Below are 22,260 nucleotides of genomic sequence, written 5' to 3' on the forward strand. Positions count from 1 at the left end.
GAGTAACGGTCACACAGTAAAGTTTTGTACCAGTTGGGGGAACATTTCGAAACTGCAGTTAAAAAGCTATTTAAACTATACACACTCTAACCCACACTGTGTAGTCGAACATTTAGATCTTATTGAAACATTTCCAGACTAACATCACAAAAGAGAGGTACTGCACATCAAACCTGGGTAAATGTTGTTCCCTACACACCTCGGGGTCTGTCAATGTCACCAACCATCTGTTTGCACCGAGGCTTAATCTAAAGCTAGTCATTCTGACTAAATGTCTAAGGGGACCAGCCCACATCTAGTGCCACATTCACAGTTAATGGTCCTTTGACTGAACAGCCGTACACAAGCCTAAGATCACCATGCGCAATGCCAAGCGCCGGCTGGAGTGGTGTAAAGCTTGCCGCCAATAGACTCTGGAGCATTGGAAACGCGTTCTCAGGGGGGAGAAATCACGCTTCACCTATTGGTAGTTGGACACGCAAAAACTGGTTTGACGGATGCAAGGAGAACACTACCTGGCTGAATGCATCTAAATACTACAGCATACAATGACATAGTAGATGATTCTGTGCTTCCAACTTTGTGGTAACAGTTTTGGGAAGGCCCTTTCCTGTTTCAGCATGACAATGCCCCTGTACACAAAGCGAGATCCATACAGAAATGGTTTGTCGAGATCGGTGTGGAAGAACTTGACTGGCCTGCAAAGAGCCCTGACCTCAACCCCATCGAACACCTTTAAGATGAATTGGAACACTGACTGCGAACCAGGGATAATCACCCAACATCAGTGCCCGACCTCACTAATGCTCGTGGCTGAATGGAAGTCCCCACAGCAATGTGGAAGGCTAGTATAGCAGTAAAGGGGGGACCAACTCCATATTAATGCCCATTATTTTGGAATGAGATGTTTGACTAGCAGGTGTCCACATACTTCTTTGTTATGAGTGAGAGAGAGAGAGAGAGAGATATTTTTTACATATAGCCTATGCTTCTACTTCATTCCCAAGAGCCTGATTAACCCATTCTTATTTCACAAACCACCTTCATGCTCCACATGAACAGGGCTCCCATGGTGTAGCTACTAGCTAACTTCCCGGAATGACTGACAGCCCGCCCATCATGGCAGATCCTAAGCCATAGCAACACTGAACCCTTTAATGAATGCCTGTGATGTTGAGGTTATGGGCCAAGGTCTAAATGGACACATCCTATTTCCAGATGTAAATCTTTCATCTTTAATAAGAACATATTTGATTGGACCATTACTTGTATGTATCAAAGCCCAGAGTAACGGTCACACAGTAAGGTTTTGTACCAGTTGGGGGAACATTTCGAAACTGCAGTTAAAAAGCTATTTAAACTATACACACTAACCCACACTGTGTAGTCGAACATTTAGATCTTATTGAAACATTTCCAGACTAACATCACAAAAGAGAGGTACTGCACTTCAAACCTGGGTAAATGTTGTTCCCTACACACCTCGGAGTCTGTCAATGTCACCAACCATCTGTTTGTACCAAGGCTTAATCTAAAGCTAGTCATTCTGACTAAATGTTTAAGGGGACCAGCCCAGATCTAGTGCCACATTAACAGTTAATGGTCCTTTGACTGAACATGTTGCCACATTGAGATGTTGTTGAGAGATTTCATGTCACTCAAGCACTTATCTCTCTTTTTGTGCACAATAGTCAGTTATTTGGACAATCGTTGTCTCGAACTTGTGGGGAGCTTGACATGCATCTTTTTGTACATTTTTTTTAACCTGTGCAGTGGTGTGTATTCATGGCTGCCAAGAGAAGCCAGGCTTCCCCAAAACATTTACAAATCGTTTCTGTGTTTCATGAATTTCCTTCAATTCGCAAGAAGCGGAATGTATCTCACCGGAGAAAGCGTCCGAGCAAACAAAACAGTACCCCTCTGTCTCAGTATGTGTAGCCCATCCATCTGATGCTGTCTGGTCAAAAAGGGTATGATATTGTTGCCACTCATAGCATTGAATGCACAGCAAGCCAGCGAGCATTTGGCCTCCTTAGATAAAACATTCATAAAATAATTTTCCAATCAGAGTTGAGCTCATCTGAGTGAGCTCATCTTTGAATGTTCCTGGCGTACCCAAAAAAGTGTCAATGGAAGCCAGTTTGGATTTGGCTTCATACCAATCACATCACACCAGAAGCTAAATGTCATTGACAGAAAACACTTGCATCAGGTTGTGTCGTAGTCCTCTGGTGGCTGCATACGGGACCCTATTCCAACTAAACTACTGAAAGAGCTGCTTCCTGTGCTTGGCCCTCCTATGTTGAACATATAAACAGCTCTCTATCCACCGGATGTGTACCAAACTCACTAAAAGTGGCAGTAATAAAACCTCTTGAAAAAGCCAAACTTTGACCCAGAAAAAAAATAAAGGGAATCTCCCATTCCTCAAAAGAAAAATGGAAAAAGCTGTTGCGCTTCAACTCACTGCCTTCCTGAAGACAAACCATGTTTTAGACCCCATCATAGCACTGAGACTGCACTTGTGAAGGTGGTAAATTACCTTTTAATCGTGTCAGACCGAGGCTCTGCATCTGTGCTCCTAGACCTTCGTGCTGCTTTTGATACCATCGATCACCACATACTTTTGGAGAGATTGTAAACACAAATTGGTCTTCACGGACAAGTTCTGGCCTGGTGTTGATCTTATCTGTCGGATAGATATCAGTTTGTCTCTGAAGAGGGTTTTTCCTCTTACAAATCAACTGTAAATGTCGGTGTTCTTCAAGGCTCCGTTTTAGGGCTACTATTGTTTTCACTATATATTTTACCTCTTGGTGATGTTATTCGAAAATATAATGTTAACTTTCACTGCTATTCGGACGACACACAGCTGTACATTTCAATGAGACGTGGCAAAGCCCCAAAATTGCCTTCCCTGGAAGCCTGTGTTTCAGACATAAGGAAGTGGATGGCTGTAAATGTTCTACTTATAAACTTGGACAAAACAGAGATGCTAGTTCTAGGTCCCAAGAAACAAAGATCTTCTGTTGAATTTGACAATTAATCTTGATGGTTTTATTGTCATTTCAAAAAAACTGTGAAGGACCTCGGCGTTACTCTGGACCCTGATCTCTCTTTTGACGAACATATCAAGACTGTTTCAAGGACAGATTTTTTTATCTACGTAACATTGCAAAAATCAGATACTTTGTCCAAAAAAGATACAGCAAAATGAATCCATGCTCATCACTTCTAAGTTAGACTACTGCAATGCTCTACTTTCCGGCTACCCGGAAAAAGCACTAAATAAACTTCAGTTAGTGCTAAAAACACGGCTGCTAGAATCTTGACTATAACCAACAAATTTGATCATATTACTCCAGTGCTAGCCTCTCTACACTGGCTTCCTGTTAATGCTAGGTCTGATTTCAACGTTGTACTGCTAATCTATAAAGCATTACGTGGTCTTGCTCCTACCTATCTTTCCGATTTGGTCCTGCCGTACATACCTACATATATGCTACGGTCACAAGACGCAGGTCTCCTTACTGTCCTGAGTAATTTCTAAGCAAACAGCTGGAGGCAGGGCTTTGTCCTTTAGAGCTCAATTTGTATGGAATGGTCTGCCTATCCATAGGAGAGAGACTCGGGCTTGACCTTTAAGCCTTTATTGAAGACTCATGTCTTCAGTAGGTCCTATTATTGAGTGTAGTCTGGCCCAAGAGTGTGAAGGTGAACGGAAAGGCACTGGAGCAACGAACCGCCCTTGCTGTCTGCCTGGCCGGTTCCCCTCGATCCACTGGGATTCTCTGCCTCAAACCCTATTACAGGGGCTGAGTCACTGGCGTACTGGTGCTCTTCCATGCCATCCCAAGGAGGGGTGCGCCACTTGACTGGGTTGAGTCACTGACGTTATCTTCCTGTCTGGTTTGGCACCCCCCCCCCCCTTGGGTTCGTGCCGTGGGGGAGATCTTCGTGGGCTATACTAGGGCTCGTCTCAGGGTAGCAAGTTGGTGGTTGAAGACATCCCTCTAGTGGTGTGGGGGCTGTGCTTTGGCAAAGCGGGTGGGGTTATATTCTGCCTGGTTGGCCCTATTCGGGGGTATCGTCAAACGGGGACACAGTGTCTCCCGACCCCTCCTGTCTCAGCCTCCAGTATTTATGCTGCAAAAGTTTGTGTCAGGGGGGCTAGGGTCAGTCTGTTATATCTGAGTATTTCTCCTGTCTTATCCAGTGTCCTGTGTGAATGTAAGTATATTTTCTCTCTCTCTCTCTCTCTCAGCCCTAGTACCATGCCTCAGAACTACCTGGCCTGATGACTCCTTGCTGTCCCCAGTCCACCTGGTCGTGTTGCTGCTCCTTTTTCAACTGTTCCGCCTGTGGCTATGGAACCCTGACCTGTTCACCGGACGTGCTACCTTGTCCAAGACCCGCTGTTCTCAACTCTCTAGAGACAGCAGGAGCAGTAGAGATACTCTGAACGATTGGCTATGAAAAGCCAACTGACATTTACTCCTGAGGTGCTGACCAGTTGCACCCTCTACAACCACTTTGATTTATTATTTGATCCTGCTAGTCATCTATGAACATTTGAACATCTTGGCCATGTTCGGTTATAATCTCCAACCCGACACAGCCAGAAGAGGACTGGCCACCCCTCATAGCCTGGTTCATCTCTAGGTTTCTTCCTAGGTTCCGGCCTTTCCTAGTTTTTCCTAGCCACCGTGCTTCTACACCTGCACACGTTGTAACATCAGCTGATTTAAAAAGCGCTTTCTAAATCAATTTGATTGATGATTGATTGATTGATGATGTTGAAATGTTTAAGTTGAAATGATGCTGCAATAGTGTATTCTTTGTGATTTGCGTCAATTCTGTGGTTTTAAATCAATAGTTGTTTATTAGTCCAAAAATGTCAGAAACATGAACTTGCTTGACCATACTGTAGGTAATGTAACTGTTTGTTGCATGCAATATATTCTCTGGACTTGAATTTATTCTGCCACTGTGTCTTCTTATTGTCTCGGCCTTAGGCCTATATATATATATATATAACAGTGCCAAGGCATATGAACTAACAGGCGAACAACGCAATTATCACAACACATAGGTTGTAATACAGATTTTTTCCTGGCTTGGCTACACTGGTGATTTTACCCAAGCACTGCTCCTGTACCTGTGATACTTTATCATGCCATGCAAAAGTAACCATAGAGGACACCCATATGAATGTGTGTGTGTATGCCTGTGTGTATTGTTGTGTGCACGTGTTCGTATGTCTGTGGAGAGAGCTTTGACAATTTAGCCTGACCGTGACTAAAAGGAGTTAAACGTCTCCCAGGGGAGCATTGTCTCTTTATAATCCTGCAGTGGATGAGAGAGAGATAGAGGGGGAGAAAGGATCTCTGCTTCTAAGAACCCAAAATAACCAAGACTGCTTACTTATGATAAGGCAAGGATTTCACCGTGGACCATTTGTTTAGATAAGGTTTGTCAGGAAACATTTAAAATCAAGTGTGATGCCAGATGTATGACGTTTTGATCAGCTTAGGATAAGAGTTCAAAGGGACTAAGGGCCAACTAAAGGTTTATACGATCCCTCCCTTCTGACCTTCTCCTCCAATGGGTTTTGAGGAGAAATGAGAGGACGTGAGGAGTATGCAATTGAAATCTTCCCTATGTTATTATGTAAAAATGTACTCCTCTGTGTTTAAATAAGAAGAGCTGTTATCCAGACAGTATACAGTTGATGGTATTTTGGATGCAACAAATACTAGGGATACTGTACATCAGACCTGGGTTCAAGTAGTATTCATTTTCTATAAAATAATTGAGCTGTGCTTGATTGAGCTTGCATGGCACAATGCAACTAATGGGATAAGTCTTAAAAGTGTATACCCGCCCAACTGGCAGACAATCAAACACTCAGTATTTTAATTTGAAAGAAAACAAATGCTATTTGAACCCAGGTTTGTCTGAACATATGACACATGCCATAAATACCATTTAAAATGCATAACATTCTCATTCCTGGTCAGACACTTTACACCCCCTTTATCGTGTTGGCCCCTATAGCCCCTTAATGACCAGACAGATGCACTGTGTCAGTGTATGACTGTAACCTGCAACATCATAAGCAGACCATACATTTTATTGGTTTTTGGACTTAAATTGCCTCCTCCATCTCCAGTCCTTTCTGTGAGCATTGCTTGCAAGAGATGTCCGGCAGTTGACACACTCGGGAAAAGGTACTCGAAGTGGGAATATCAGTTCAGTTGTTTACCAATACAATTAAATGATTGACATGTGAAAAACCCCAATGTCACATAACGTCTACCCACACCAGAAAATGATGTCTTAATGTGTTATTATTTTAAGGTTGTGGTTATTGAAACTGAAGGTATGGAAACATGAGCCATGATGTATTGGCAGACTACAGTACTAGTGTGGTGGTGTCTCAACTATTCAAATGGAGGTCTTCATAAATCATGGGAGACAGCTAGCTATCTGCAAGGGGGAAATCTGCTGAAGCCTACAGTCTACCTCCAAACAAACCAAACATGACTCAAGCGTGTAAACAAAGCTAGATTGTTCGAATCCTTCTCGTTTAGAAAATAGGGTAGGCAACGTGCACCCTCCTGGGTTTTGCCCTAGTACTTCACAGTGGATTCAAATAACCAACTCATAGTCAAGCTTTGATTACTTGAATCAGCTGTTTAGGGCAAAAACCAAAATGTGCACCGGGGAGGGGGGGGGGGGGGACTGAGTTTGGGAAACCCTGATCTGTAGGGTAATTGCAGCAGCTTGGATTGCCATCAGCAGCACAAGAGTGAGATACAGTACAGAGTAACCAGAGAGCTGAGAGTATCGTATTGAGATGGTATGGAGCTATAGGCTTCCGACCTGCCAGTAAGCAAGACAATGGACAGCACAAACAGAAATAATCATAAAAGTAGCATATAACATAGCTTGATCAGACCCAAAATCACTGCAATTCAGTTGTAATAACAGTTGCTATTCTCTGTGGCTTAACTAATTATTGCACAGTGTCCATTTATTCCTGTCTCTCCGCAGTTTGCATTTAAAGATGTTTCTCTGCAGTTGGAGTATTGAGTCATTTTAATTTGTCACCATTCAGGCTAATTAGGTATTTCTCAGTAATTGTGTAATTGTTTTAAATATGTTCCAAAAGCCTGCTGGCATTTTATGCTAAAACAGTGTTTGGTCCCTCACAAGTAAATTATTATATGAGCAATGATGAAAATAGCAATTATCATCATCTTTTGTCATGAGTACGACTGTGCATTCCACCTTGTTATTTTTATCATTGCTCATATAATAATTTAATTGAGGGATTAAACACTGTTTTAGCTAAATTAGATATATATTTTAAAAAACTGATTAAAAAAAATTACACCTTATGGAACAGCAGAGATTGTGAAGACACACACACACACACACACGCAGGCACAGACATGCACACACACACGATAAAATACACACATACAGATGGATTTTGTGTTGTAGATATGTGGTGGTAGAAGAGTAGTGGCCTGAGGGCATACACTTAATGCGTTGTGAAATCTATGTTGTTGTATAATTGCCTTAATTTTTGCTGGACCCCATAAAGAGTCATAAATACTACAATAAAGTGGCGTAAAGTCAAAACAAAACCCCTTACATATACAACCCTCATTGATTTAGTTGTAGCCTACTGTATGTAACAGTAGTTTATATTCTAAGGCAACACATTTAAGACATATTAAAGATGGTGTTGCTGCTCTCGGGAGGCTGTTGATAGGAACAAGAAGATGCATGAGATAAACAGGCAGTTCCCTCACAGGATCACAAAAACACACCGTCACTGGGGCACAGCAGACAATAAACATTCAATAAGTCTTTAAATTACTTACTAGTGGTGAGTGTGTACATAATCACATGTTTGCTTTGCTCTATCATCAAGGCCTTTGAAGAAAACCAATATGCAACCTTTTCATATTCCATCACTGACATATTACACAGAAATCATCCTTAAATCCACAAAAATTCACTTTGATGCCGAGAGCATGCTTGCAAACAAACACACAAACTTAAGCAAGCAGATAAATACATATTTATGCATGCACACAGACACCCACGCAAAAACACACATAATAACGCACGTAGGCACTCACGCACGCAAATGTCATAGCCTAGAGCACATCGTTTAGTTGATCATGAAATTATCCCTGCCCTACAGCATATGCTCCAATTCAATAAAATGACTCAATACCTCATCGATTTCTCAAATTCAGCCGTGCGCAAATTGTTACCAATTGAAAACTTAAAAAGGAAGAAGCATTAATTACATGAAAAAAAAACTATTATGATCTTGAAATATCACTTTAAGCAACTGGATCTAGTCTACACTTTCCTTTATAGTGCAGGTATCGGGTAGCCTATCTTAAATGTGGACAATTTCACCTCTGGAGCGTTAGACCTGTGTTAATTAAGATGTCAGAGCAAGATATGCTCTTACCTTCACGCCATAAGTTTGATTGAATCACTGCTCTTACAGGGATCCGTCTTTTAAATCCAACGATATCCAAATTCACCGCGTTTGAAGTCCTCGGTTTGGTTTGAACATTTTGCTCAAAGTTCTCAAATTGTTCATCGAGTCTGGTTGTTCAGAAGCAAATGATAAGTTGCTCCACCAAAGGCACTGCCATATGGTCTGACGAACGCTCTTCACAAAAACATTGTTTTTTTACAATATCCTACTCAAGTTCATATTATTTTGGTTTGTTGAAAACCTTAGGTAAGATTCAGGCTAGCATCATTACCGCGCGGTTGATAGAGTGTGTGTGAGAGCAGCGGAATATCCGTCTCCCCCCTGCACCTTTTACGCACTATGCACGAGGTAACCTTCAACGCTGACGGTGGAACAGTCGCTCCAACTATAACGAGCAGAACAGACTGTAAAATTAAGGCGGGGCTAGTTCTTAAACCTTTGGGGGGAAAAGCATAAGCGCATTTTTCTCTTTAAAAGACACAGTTATCTTGAGTTGATGTAGTCTGCCGGACATATCTGTATTATTTTAATACGAATGACAGTGGAATTGTTGGCCCGCCTACTGGTGGGGAAAATTCGAAATAGAATATTTTAAGGAGATGCCTCTTTAAACATATGTTAAGGAGTCCCAAAAGGCATTATGTTAGACAATGATAGAGATGCCTGCAAGTTGTTCATCGTTATTCATAAGTTAAGCAATTGAAGATGTTCATGTAAAGGTGTGAATCAAGTTTTACATGACCAATGATCTGTTCACATCTGAATTGAGAGACAATGGCAAACATTTATGGGTAGTGGGTGTCTTGAATCACAAGGTCAACATTCATGTGAAAATAAAAGTGCTCGTTTACCAAACTATGCCAGGCATTTACACATTTACATTCCTAAAAGGGAGCAGGTGAGTTTTTCCACAAAGTTGAAAAGTTCAGTGCATTCCTAAAACCCCTTTAGAGAACCATGCTTCAGTCACATACTGTACTTACGCATGCACACACACACACACACACTAGTAAGGCAACTGGAAGTATTCTCTAAAGAATAGGATCAAAACTGTTCCTAAAGATTTCAATTGATTTCTAATATACCACTCTTACAGTAAAATACATTTTACCAACCCATAGGATTACAGAGATGCTAACATGTAGATGATATGGATGTGCTGTATTTTGAATACCTATGTATATTTTCCTACATACATTCAACTACAGTCTCTCTATCCAGATACCCTAAAAGCATCTATTTTTGTAGCCTTTACTGTGCAGTAGGAAGTAACTAAATCCACCAAAAATGTCTCAAATTTCCAATACGTCATCATGATACCTAAATGCTATTTATCAAGTTTATTCTGCTGATCTGTGTTTGTATATGTATTTATATGTATATTGTAATAATTGTTGGTTCACTAATGTTTTTATTACCACTATGTACCGCCCTTCCACAGGTGTGGGCAATTGTAATTATCACCTATTCACCTGCTTATAAAAAAAAACAATGGCTTCCACACATCTCTGATGAAGGCATAACTGCCGAAACGCGTTAGCCTGTCCGGACAAACAATAGAAAGGTGAATTGAAGTGTTGTCTTTTTGTCAATTTTTTTAAAGAAACGTTTTGGAGTGCCGCAGTTTCCCGATGTTTCTTGAACTTGGGATTTTATGTGAAGTTAACACATACAGCGTAGCCTTTGCTTACAAATACAATGACTGGCATATAATATTAGAACACGTGAGGTGTGACTTGAGTGAGGTGTGAGGTGTGAGTCTTCACTTCATTAAACAGTATAGTAAGTTTGACGAATTTGCAATGTTTTACTCCCAGTGGCAGAAATGTGGTCCTCCACAGTTGCAACAACTGTGCTTTGCAGACATCACATCAGATACTATACTGATGATAGTAAATCAAAAGGCCCAAATACTTACAGCCACTGAACTGAAATCGAACTGGCAAACATTTTACCAAGGAGGCAATTGAGATCATTTGTGCCATTTTTTTAAATGTAGATGACATAATGCTCTCGGGACCATTATGTATGCAGCACTGCAAGCCCACTATAGAACAATGACATCTTAAAATGTTCATGACAGAACAAGCACATGATCAAACAGATTGTGTCAAATCAATCACAATCACCCAATAGAATATAAAGTAGAAAAGAGAGGAAGAAACCATTGTCTCTATATGACATCCATCCATCTCCCATGGGTGTAAAGGACAGAGAGAACAGAGGTGGGCTGCGCCCCTAATTGCACCCTGTTCGTTATGTAATGTTCTACTTTTGACCAGGACCCATAGGGCTCTGGTCAGAACTTAAGTAGTGTACTATATAGAGAATAGGGTGCCATTTGGGATGCACACATGATCAGAAACACCTCATGGGTTTGAATGTCCTTGTCATGACAAGAACAGTGTTCCTATCAATCTGCCTGTCTTCTCCAGTCACATCCCTGGCCATGGGCACTAACAGCTCACACCCGCCATAGTGCCACGGGGCTACCATTAAAGCTAGTCACTGCCACCAACAACCTCTATTAACTTGGGCTGATGAGATGACAACTGTAGATTGCAAAAAATAAATCACGGTAACTTCTAATTTCAAGCATCAGCTACTTATTTATTTATATAATTTTTGTTTATATATATATTTAGGGATGTTGTATGCTTATTGGATAGAGCGATACAAGAGCTGAAAGGTAGGAGAAACAGTGCTGAGAGAGTAGTGGGTTGGATTTTAGGTCATGCTGGCAGCTGTACTTTGTACATGTGCTCCAGAGGCAGAGGCTTAGACCACTACACCACTCCAAGCCTCTACTTGGGTATATTCTTTAGTACGAACCAGCAAAATCCTGCCTGATATAGAATGTAGGGATCATCATTATTTATCATTCTTTTTCTATTGAACAGTTCAATCTGCCAGTCCGACTGACATGCATCTCCTTATTTAATAACGGACACAGCTACAAAGTCTAACTCCAGGCAATTGTGATGCACTGATTCTCATTATATCTCTTGGCTCAAAGCCTGCCTGTCTAGTCACAAGGGACCATAGGGACTGTAGTGTGTCTTATGTACAGAAGGCGGGTGCTACGATGTGACAAAATAATAATGCTGCCAGGTATGCGTAAATGGCTGTAAGGGAGTCAGGTGCAGGAGAGCAGACATTGGGTAGCCAACAGAGCCTTTTATTTAGGCGAACCAGAAGCACATGTCAAAATAAACACTAAATAACAATTTGGATTAACATAACCCAGCGCAACAGATTAACGTGCGGATAACATGAAACAGAATATGCAATACCACACAAAGACATGGGGGAAACAGAGGTTTAAATACACAATGCATAATGAGGGAAATGAGAACCAGGTGTGTGGAAAAACAAGACAAGACAAATGGAAAATGAAAAATGGATCGGCAATGGCTAGAAGACCGGCGACGTCGACCGCCGAGCACCGCCCGAACAAGGAGAGGCATCAACTTCGGCAGAAGTCGTGACAAATACAGTCCCATGAAAGGACTCATCTCTACATCTTTAGTCCAGTACTCTATCTATCTGCTGCAAATAGCTACACTGTCAGGAAATGTTATTGGCCTGGCCATATTTCATGGATGTACACTTTGCTTAAACTCTCTCATAAAGCAAGTATAATAGATTAATCAGTGCTAAATAAACGTGTCACAACTGGTAGATACCACAATATTTAATCATATATTGTTTGGCATGTATTCATGTATTTTTTGGCATATGTTTTTTGCAAGCAGCCATTTGTGTTGTGCTACACATAGGTAGAGAAAAAGAGAGACAGAGAGAGATATAGAAAAATACAGAGAGATACAGTGAGAGAAAGAGAGAGGGAGGGAACAGACTACAGAGAAAGAGAGAGAGAAAGAAAGAGAGCGAGAGAAAGAGAGGAAGAGAGAGCGGGAGATGGAGAGAAACAGACTACAGAGAAAGAGAAAGAGAGAGAGAGAGAAAGAGCGAGAGAGATCTGGGCCCCTAAGACAACAGGGGAAATGTTTGAGTGGCTGCTTCCTCTTGGGACAAGAACATGATCAATAATAACACGAGCTGCTATGTACTGTAAGTGTGGGGTAACCAACCACTGTGGTTTACAGCCACATGAAGTCCCCTTCTGCATAGTCATTAGATGCGTCGTTGTAGGCTGATACACTGCCTCTATCTGTCTTCATATAGAGAAGTTTAGTCCACATTAATAAAGAGGCAGAGATAAGGACTTTCTTAATAAGGCAGAGGAAGGCATTAAAACTGGTGCTGGCTAAGAGAATTCAGATTAGAAAAATACTCCAATTAGTTAGAGGGGAAATGAACCACGTAAAGGAAAGAGGCGTACTACAAACATGTTAGCCCTTGAGCCCTTTGCAATTTCAAAGAACTTGCTCACTCCGACAAAACAATTTATTTGTCTGCCATATATCAAAAGAGAAACAGGCAGCAGGTGAAAGCAAATGCCAAGCGCCGTAATTTAACGATGGTTGTTCTATTTAGTCCGTCTGTCACCTCTGCAGATTTTGTTTATGACACCATTGTCTGCGCCATTGCTCTATGTTAAAAGTCATACGGAAGTATGGGTGGCTTTGAAGGGGAGGGCTAAATGAAATATAATGCTGCAAACTGTAGAAGGAGGGGAAAAACACTAAATTATTGATGGAGCATATCTTAAAATCGTATATTTTCAGCTGTATCTCTCAAAGTGTGGTGAAGGAACGCAGAAATACAGTCCATTAATAGGGAAGGAGTTGTGATATATTGATGTCAACATACAGGACAGATCGAGGAAGTAATGGTTACTAAACATAATGCTCAAAGTCTTTGCTATTGAATTGGCTAATGGTGAACAGCAGGTTAACCCTTCAAGGTCCTATAAGTCATTGCATCATTTGATCGGTTTGTGGGTGGGTGATCGAAAGGAGGTTATAATACTCTTCTGTAAATTATTGTTCTGTAATAGAGGTGAAGCCTGAAACTGATGGAGACATTTTTATTCAACTGTAGGTGCACAAGTGTAACAGCTTCATTTGAATTTAAACCTATTTAGGGAGACACAGGCCATGTTATCTTTGAAGACTTCTAGTTATGCCTCCTTTGGTACAGCCGAGTTGAGCTACACGCAGCTTTGATTCAATCATTTTGAAAGTTCTCCTGTTTTCTGTTGTCTTACCATTTTTCACAAGGCCTTTAGAGATCCTTGAAAATCCTTTAACCTCACTAGGGTAGGGGGCAGCATTTGGAATTTTGGATGAAAAGCGTGCCCAAAGTAAACTGCCTGCTACTCAGGTCCAGAAGCTAGGATATGCATATAATTGGTAGATGTGGATAGAAAACACTCCAAAGTTTCCAAACCTGTTAAAATAATGTCTGTGAGTATAACAGGACTGAAATGGCAGGCGAAAACCTGAGGAAAATCCATTCATGAAGTGCTTTTATTTTGAAATGCCTGTTTTTCCATTGAAAGCCTATCCACCATACAAAGACGTATGACCCAGTTCACGATCTCTGTGGCTTCCTCTACATGTGGCCAGTCTTTAGGCATTGTTTCAGGCTTTACTCTGAAAAATGAGGGAGAAACATCACTTTTGTGGACAGTGGAAATTTCCAGACATGAGCCCAGCGCGTGACCGGGAGCGTGCCTTTCTTGTTTCTCCTTTTCAATTGACGAAAATGTTGTCCGGTTGAAATATGATCGATTATTTATGACAAAAACAACCTGAGGATTGATTATAAATGCCGTTTGACTTTTATGGTACTTTTTAGATTTTTCGTCTGTCTGTTGTATTACTGAACAAAACGCACCAACAAAACTGAGGTTTTTGAATATAAAGAGGGTTTTAACATTGAACAAAACAAACATTTATTGTGTAACATAAACCATATGAACCATATGAAGATCATCAAAGGTAAGTGATACATTTTAACGCTATTTCTGACTTTTGTTACTCCTCTTCTTGTCTGCTAACTGTTTGTAATGATTTGTCTGCTGGGTGCTGTTCTCAGATAATTGCATGGTTTGCTTTCGCCGTAAAGGCTTTTTGAAGTCTGACACAGCGGTTGGATTAACAAGAAGTTTATCTTTAAGCTGGTGTATAACATTTGTATCTTTTATGTATGTTTATTATGAGAATTTCTGTTTTGTTGAGTTTCACGCTCTGCAATTTCACCGGATGCTGTTTGAGACAGTGTTTTACTGAACAAAATGCGCTAACAAAATGGAGGTTTTTGGATATAAAGAGGGACTTGATCAAACAAAACGAACATGTATTGGGTAACTGGGAGTTTTGTGACTGTAATCATATGAAGATCATCAAAGGTAAGTGATTACTTTTATCGCTATTTTTGTTACTCGTCTACTTGGCTGGTTACTGTTTGCAATGATTTGTCTGCTGGGCTCTGTTCTCAGATAATCGCATGGTTTGCTTTCGCCGTAAAGTATTTTTGAAATCTGACACCGTGGTTGGATTAACAAGAAGTTCATCTTTAAACCAATGTATAACACTTGTATGTTTCATGAATTTTTATTATTTCTGTTTTTTGAATTTGGAGCTCTGCAATTTCACTGGATGTTGGCCAAGTGGAACGGTAGCATCCCAAACCCCCTAGAGAGGTTAACTGCTACATTCACATGAAACACATCAACAGGATAGAATGTCTAGGGTTAACTTTGCTATTCTTCATGTGTACATCTACCAGCACTAGTTTCCCCAGTTACTGAGTGTCATGCAGACACGCATTGCTCTTTAACCTAGAATCTCTGTAAGCTGGCAACATTCAAGCTTTTCTTTGTTCAAGACCATTGCACTGTGTTCCAGAGTACAGCAACTGCACTCAGTTAAAAATGTAAAGTGAAGGCTAGTTTAGTATTCCAGAGAGACATACAAAAGGCTGCAACACATAATTTTTTTAAGCTTTAACGTGCTTGCTCTGACTAGGCCACTAACTCACAAGGGCATCTCACTCATGACTACAAAGGTCGAAGGTTAGTGTTTATGTAAATTGTGGCTTGTGTAACATCATCACTAACCTACTTTTCAGTTTTAATAAGTTTCAACATTTTGCAAATGCATGAATTGTGCTAATATAAAATCTATTTCTCTTTAATATTTACATTTAGCAGACACACTTATCCAGAGTGACAGTGACACTCCATTTCCATGCTGATGTCAAAGTTGGAGTCATTTTTTAAAGTCTCAGGCAGATCTAATTTTTCCTCTCATATTCTCTTTGGCAAATTAAACATTCCATGTGTCTACAGCATCTTCTTATATAATGCCCAGAAAGAGTAAAAGAAGGTAGAATGGACTTGGGGTATATAACTTTATGTGTGCTCAGCATTTTCAGACCATTATGCTCATCATTGTTTTACATTTCCTTGGGTTGTGATTAGTCTCACCATTTCACCTCAAAAATGATGTCTCACACAGTTAGAAAATTTAGGCCATTTTGGTAAAATAGGACCACCTTTTTACGATGTATTCTGAACAAAATAGACTAGTGCTTTTTTCAGAATTCTTTAAAAAAAAATTGTTTGTTTGTTCAATATTATTTGGGTAGATCAGCTTTAATATTGCAAATGGATTGTAGCTTCCATCAATGTAATTGTCTGCATAATTTCCAATCCCCCATATATTTTGGGGGTAAATATACAGTTGAAGTCAGAAGTTTACATACACTTAGGTTAGAGTCATTAAACTCGTTTTTCAACCACTTAAAACATTTCTTGTTAACAAACTATTGTTTTGCCAAGTCGGTTAGGACATCTATTTTGTGCATGACACAAGTCATTTTTCCAACAACTGTTAACAAACAGATTATTCATTTATAATTCACTGTATCACAATTCCAGAGGGTCAGAAGTTTAAATACACTAAGTTTATTGTGCCTTTAAACAGCTTGGATTCCAGAAAATAATAATTCCAGAAAATAATGTAATGGCTTTAGAAGCTTCTGATAGGCTAATTGACATCATCTGAGTCAATTGGAGGTATACTTGTGGATGTATTACAAGGCCTACCTTCAAACTCAGTGCCTCTTTACTTGACATCATGGGGAAATCAAAATAAATCAGCCAAGACCTCAGAAAAAAATGTTAGACCTCCACAAGTCTGGATCATCCTTGTGAGCAATTTCCAAATGCCTGAATGTACCACACTCATCTGTACGAACAATAGTACGAAGTATAAACACCATGGGACCACGCAGCCGTCATACCGCTCAGGAAGGAGAGGCGTTCTGTCTCCTAGAGCTGAACGTACTTTGGTGCGAAAAGTGCAAAACAATCCCAGAGCAACAGCAAAGGACCTTGTGAAGATGCTGGAGGAAACAGGTACAAAAGTACCTATATCCACACTAAAACAAGTCCTATATTGACATAACCTGAAAGGCTGATCAGCAAGGAAGAAGCCACTGCTTCAAAACTGCCATTAAAAAGTCAGACTACGGTTTGCAACTGCACACGGGGACAAAGATCATACTTTTTGGAGAAATGTCCTCTGGTCTGATGAAACAAAAATAGAACTGTTTAGCCATAATGACCATCGTTATGTTTGGAGGAAAAAGGGGGAGGCTTGCAAGCCGAAGAACACCATCCCAATTGTGAAGCATGGGGTGGCAGCATCATGTTGTGGGGGTGCTTTGCTGCAGGAGGGACTGGTGCACTTTACAAAATAGATGGCATCATGAGGAGGGAAAATTATGTGGATATATTGAAGCAACATCTCAAGACATCAGTCAGGAAGTTATAGCCTGGTCGCAAATGGGTCTTCCAAATGGACAATGACCCCAAGCATACTTACAAAGCATACTTCCCCAAGCATACTTCCAACTTTTTGAAGTATGCTTGGGGTCATTGTCCATTTGGAAGACCCATTTTCGACCAGGTTCTAACTTCACAAAGCCCTGACCTCAAACCTGTAGAAAATCTGTGGGAAGAACTGAAAAAGCGTGTGCAAGGAAGGAGGCCTACAAAAATGATTCACTTACACCAGCTCTGTCAGGAGGAATGGGCCAAAATTCACCCAACTTATTGTGGGAAGCTTGTGGAAGGGTACCCAAAACGTTTGACCCAAGTTAAACAATTTAAAGGCAATGCTACCAGATACTAATTGAGTCTATGTAAACTTCTGACCCACTGGGAATGTGATGAAAGAAATAAAAGCTGAAATAAATAATTCTCTACAATTATTCTGACATTTCACATTCTTAAAATAAAGTGGTGATCCTAACTGACCTAAGACAGGGGATTTTACTAGGATTAAATGTCAGGAATTGTTTAAATGTATTTGGCTAAGGTGTATGTAAACTTCAGACTTCAACTTCAACTGTATATAACATTCTATTGGTTGCATATAATTTGAATGGAAACATTTTAAGTTTTGAATCTGGCATCGTGTTCAATTCATGTGCCATGGAATCGGTACATCGAAAATCTCTTCCCAACTATTTAGCAATCAATATGGCACAGCTGGTCATTTTTGGTCCTTAAATGAAACTGGTATGTATTTTTTTAATCACAATTTTATTTAACCAATTTTGATCTTTCATGCTGGACTGACAGACAAGTTCCGTACTTTTCCCGCCTTCCACATGCCTCTTCCATTTTTGTGGTAATGCTGCAATTACTTTGTTGTAATTTTGGGTAGAGCAGAGATTTCCATATATTTGTATTAGCTGCATGTGTGACAACTCCACCAGTCCCATTTATGATATCATTTACAAAGATTATACCTTTTTTAAACATTTTCTTTAATTAAATAAAAAAAATTATCAATGAGAATATTTGAGTTTAACCACAATATTTGTTGTATTATTTGTTCTGTATTTTCTGCTGTATTAAACTGAAATCGCAACTAACTTTCTATGGCTTGTTTAAAAAATAATTATATTTTGGAGATTATTTTGTTTTCTAATCACCATCTGAATAAAGGGGAAAGGGCCATTCTTGAACATGGGGTGAGACATTCTTACTAATTTGCTGGAGAACCAGTTCGGATTTAAGTGTAACTTTTTTATGACTGATGCCTTTAGTGAGAGGTCTAATGCTTTTGTATTTAATCATTTCTGCCCTCCGAATTCATAATCATTATATAAATAGGCCCTTTTACTTTTGTCTGGCTTGCCATTCCAAATAAAATAGAATATTTTTTGCTCATATAATTTTCAAAAACTGGTCGCTATGTGTAGGCAAAACCATAAGCAAATAGGTAAACTGTGATATGACTAAAGAGTTAATCAGCTATTTTCCTTTCCATGGTAGCAAGATCTTATCTATTTTTTCTAACTTTCTATTAAAATGTATTGGATTGAGATCATATCTGTTTCACCTGTCCTTGTAATTGTCTCCACCCCCTCCAAGTGTTGCTTGCTTTCCCCAGTGTATTTATCCCTGTGTTTCCTGTCTCTCTGTGCCAGTTCATCTTGTATGTTCCAAGTCTACCAGCGGTTTTTCCCTTACTGCTGCCTTTGCTATACTCCTTTTTCTAGTCCTCCCAGTTTTGATCCTTGCCTGTTCTGGACTCTGTACATGTCTGCCTGACCATTCTGCCTCCCTTGACCTTGAGCCTGTCTGCCACTCTGTACCTCCTGGACTCTGAACTGGTTTTGACCTTTTGCCTGTCCACGACCATTCTCTTCCCTACTCTTTTTTGGATTATTAAACAACTTAAATTCCAACCATCTGCCTCCTTTGTCTGCATCTGGGTCTCACCTTGTGTCATGATCATTTCTTTCTTTCGGGATATGTATACCAAGTATGTCCACATCCCGGTCAGACCATTTTATTGGTGAACTACGCTGTAATGTAAAAGTTGTATTTTTTTTGTGATCCAGTACGTAATATACACTTATCATAATTTGGTTTTAACCCACAGAGGTTAGAAAAAGTATCTAGATCCTCTATGAGGCTGTGGAGGGATTCTGATTGTGGATTTAAAAGAGCATGAATCATCAGCGTACAATGACACCTTTGTTTTTTAACCTGGGATTTCTAATCTCTTAATATTATTGTTGGATCTGATTTTAACAGCTAACATTTCAATGGCAATAATAAATAGACATGTCGATAGTGGACAACCTTGTTTAACTCATCTTGACAGTTTAAAACCATAACTTTAACCCCTTTTAAAAGAGATTCTCCAAACTTTAACAGCTTCTACCCCAAAGCCGTAATACTTCTGAACATCTAATCAATTGGCTACCCACACTATTTGCATTGACCACCCCCACCTTTTACGCTGCTGCTTCTCTCTGTTGTTATCTATACATAGTCCCTTTAATAACTCTACCTTCATGTACATATTACCTTGACTAACCGGTGCCCCCACACATTGACTCTGTACCGGTACCCCCTGTATATAGCCTCGCTATTGTTATCTTACTGCTGCTGTGTAATTATTTCTCTGACTTTTTTTAAGGTATTTTCTTAAAACTGGATTGCTGGTTAAGAGCTTGTAAGTAAGCATTTAATTGTAAGGTTGTATTCGGCACATGTGACAAATACGATTTGTGGGCACTATGGTGTTGAGCATTGAGCTGTAGTCAATGAACAACATTATCACATAGGTGTTCCTTTTGTCCAGGTGGGAAAGGGCAGTGTGGAGTGTGATTGAGATTGGGTCATCTGTGGATATGTGAGGGCAGTATGCAAATTGGAGTGGGTCTAGGGTATCCAGGATGATGGTGATGATGTGAGCCATGCCCAGCCTTTCAATTTACAAGCCTTGCCACACCTGATGAGCGTCAGAGCCGGTGTCGGAGGATTCAATCTTTGTCATGTATTGACGCTTTGCCTGTTTGATGGTTTATCTGAGGTCATAGCAGGATTTCTTATAAGCGTCTGGATTAGCTCTAGCCTCGGTGCGGATGTTGGCGGTAATCTATGGCTTCTGGTTGGGATATGTACGTACGGTCAACATGGGGATGACGTTGTCGATGCACTTATTGATGAAGCCGGTGACTGAGGTGATATACTCCTCAATGCCATTGGATTAATCCCAGAAGATATTCCAGTCTGTGCTATCAAAACAGTCCTGTAGCGTAGCATCCACGTCATCTGACCACTTCTATATTCATTTTGGATGTAAGCAGAAATCAGGAGAATAGAATTATGGTCAGAGTTGACAAATGGAGGGTGAGGGAGAGCTCTGTATGCATTTCTGCGTGTGGAGTAAAGGTGGTATAGAGTTTTTTTCCCCCTCTGTTTGCACATGTGACAAGCTGGTAAAAATGAGGTAAAACTGATTTAAGTTTGCCTGCATTAAAGTCCCTGGCCATTAGATTGCCACTTCTGGATGAGCATTTTCTTGTTTGCTTATGGCCTTATACAGCTCATTGAGTGCGGTCTTAGTGCCAGCGTCGGTTTGTGGTGTTAAATAGACAGCTACGAAAAATATATAAATATAAAATATATAGAAAACTCTCTTGGTAGATAGTGTGGTCTACAGCTTATCATGAGGTACTCTACCTCAGGCGAGCAATACCTTGAGACTACCTTAATATTAGATCACACACCAGCTGTTATTGACAAATAGACACACACCCCCACACCTCATCTTACCGAACATAGCTGTTCTGTCCTGCCAATGCACAGAAAACCCAGCCAACTGTATATTAACCGTGTCGTCGTTCAGCTGCGATTCGTGAAATATAAGATATTATAGTTTTTAATGTCTCGTTGGTAGGATAGTCTCGAATGGAGCTCATCCATTTTATTCTCCAGTGATTGCACGTTGGCTAATAGAACGGATGGTATAGGCGGGTTACCCAATCGCCGACGAATTCTCACAAGGTACCCTGATCTCCCCTGCATTTCCTTCTTTCCTTCATGCGAATGACGGGATTCGGTCCTTGTATGGGAGCAAGTTTATATCCTTTGCGTCCCACTCATTAAATAAATAATCTTGGTCGAGTTCGAGACCTGTTTTGATATCCAAAAGCTCTTTACGGTCATAAGAGACGGTAGCATAAACATTATGTACAAAATAAGTAAGAAACCATGTGAAAAAAACATGCAAAATAGCACAATTGGTTAGGAGTCCATAAAACGGGAGCCATCCCCTCTGGCGCCATTCTTCATAGCCCCTTGCTTTAACTACTGTCATAGAATTTGCTAAATATTTTGATATAGAAACTGGTAAAAACACACAGGTGCTAAATCAAGGTGACATACGACGATGAGGACCAAGAGCAAGAGAGGGAGTGCAGTGATGTAGTGTCCACTTCTAAAGAATCATTGTGGAATCTGAAAAGACACTTAAGTGGCATTGTTTAAAGTGGCTAGTGATACATTACATCAAGATGCAGTAGATGGTATATAGTACAGTATATACATATGAGATGAGTAATGTGGGGTATGTAAACATTATATAAAGTGGCATTGTTTAAAGTGGCTAGTGATACATTTATTACATACATTTTTCCATTATTAAAGTGGCTGGAGTTGAGTCAGTATGTTGGCAGCAGCTACTCAATGTTAGGGATGGCTGTTAAACAGTCTGACGGCCTTGAGATAGAAGCTGTTTTTCAGTGTCTCCGTCCCTGCTTTGATGCACCTGTACTGACCTCACCTTCTGGATGATAGCGGGGTGAACAGGCAGTGGCTCGGGTGGTTGTTGTCCTTGATGGTCGTTGTACTTAAAGTGCGCAATGAAATGTTGCGCACTTTATGTCCCTACCCGCCTATCGTGTCCCACTCACAAATGCTTCACAATGTATTTCTTTGTAGG

General features: G+C 40.3%; 1 protein-coding gene across 1 annotated transcript in view; it reads right to left on the bottom strand.

The window, feature by feature from the left end:
- d2r1 (dopamine D2 receptor 1) overlaps positions 1–8,897 on the bottom strand; it is a 50,602-nt gene extending 41,705 nt beyond the window's left edge. Inside the window, 1 exon segment of the mRNA NM_001124371.2 lies at positions 8,501–8,897. The gene's annotated coding sequence lies outside the window, so the exon portion shown is untranslated.
- Between the last annotated feature and the right edge of the window lie 13,363 nt (positions 8,898–22,260).

This window comes from Oncorhynchus mykiss, chromosome 24 (genome assembly GCF_057628025.1).
Source record: "Oncorhynchus mykiss isolate SJ-2025 chromosome 24, ASM5762802v1, whole genome shotgun sequence".
Taxonomy (NCBI): domain Eukaryota; kingdom Metazoa; phylum Chordata; class Actinopteri; order Salmoniformes; family Salmonidae; genus Oncorhynchus; species Oncorhynchus mykiss.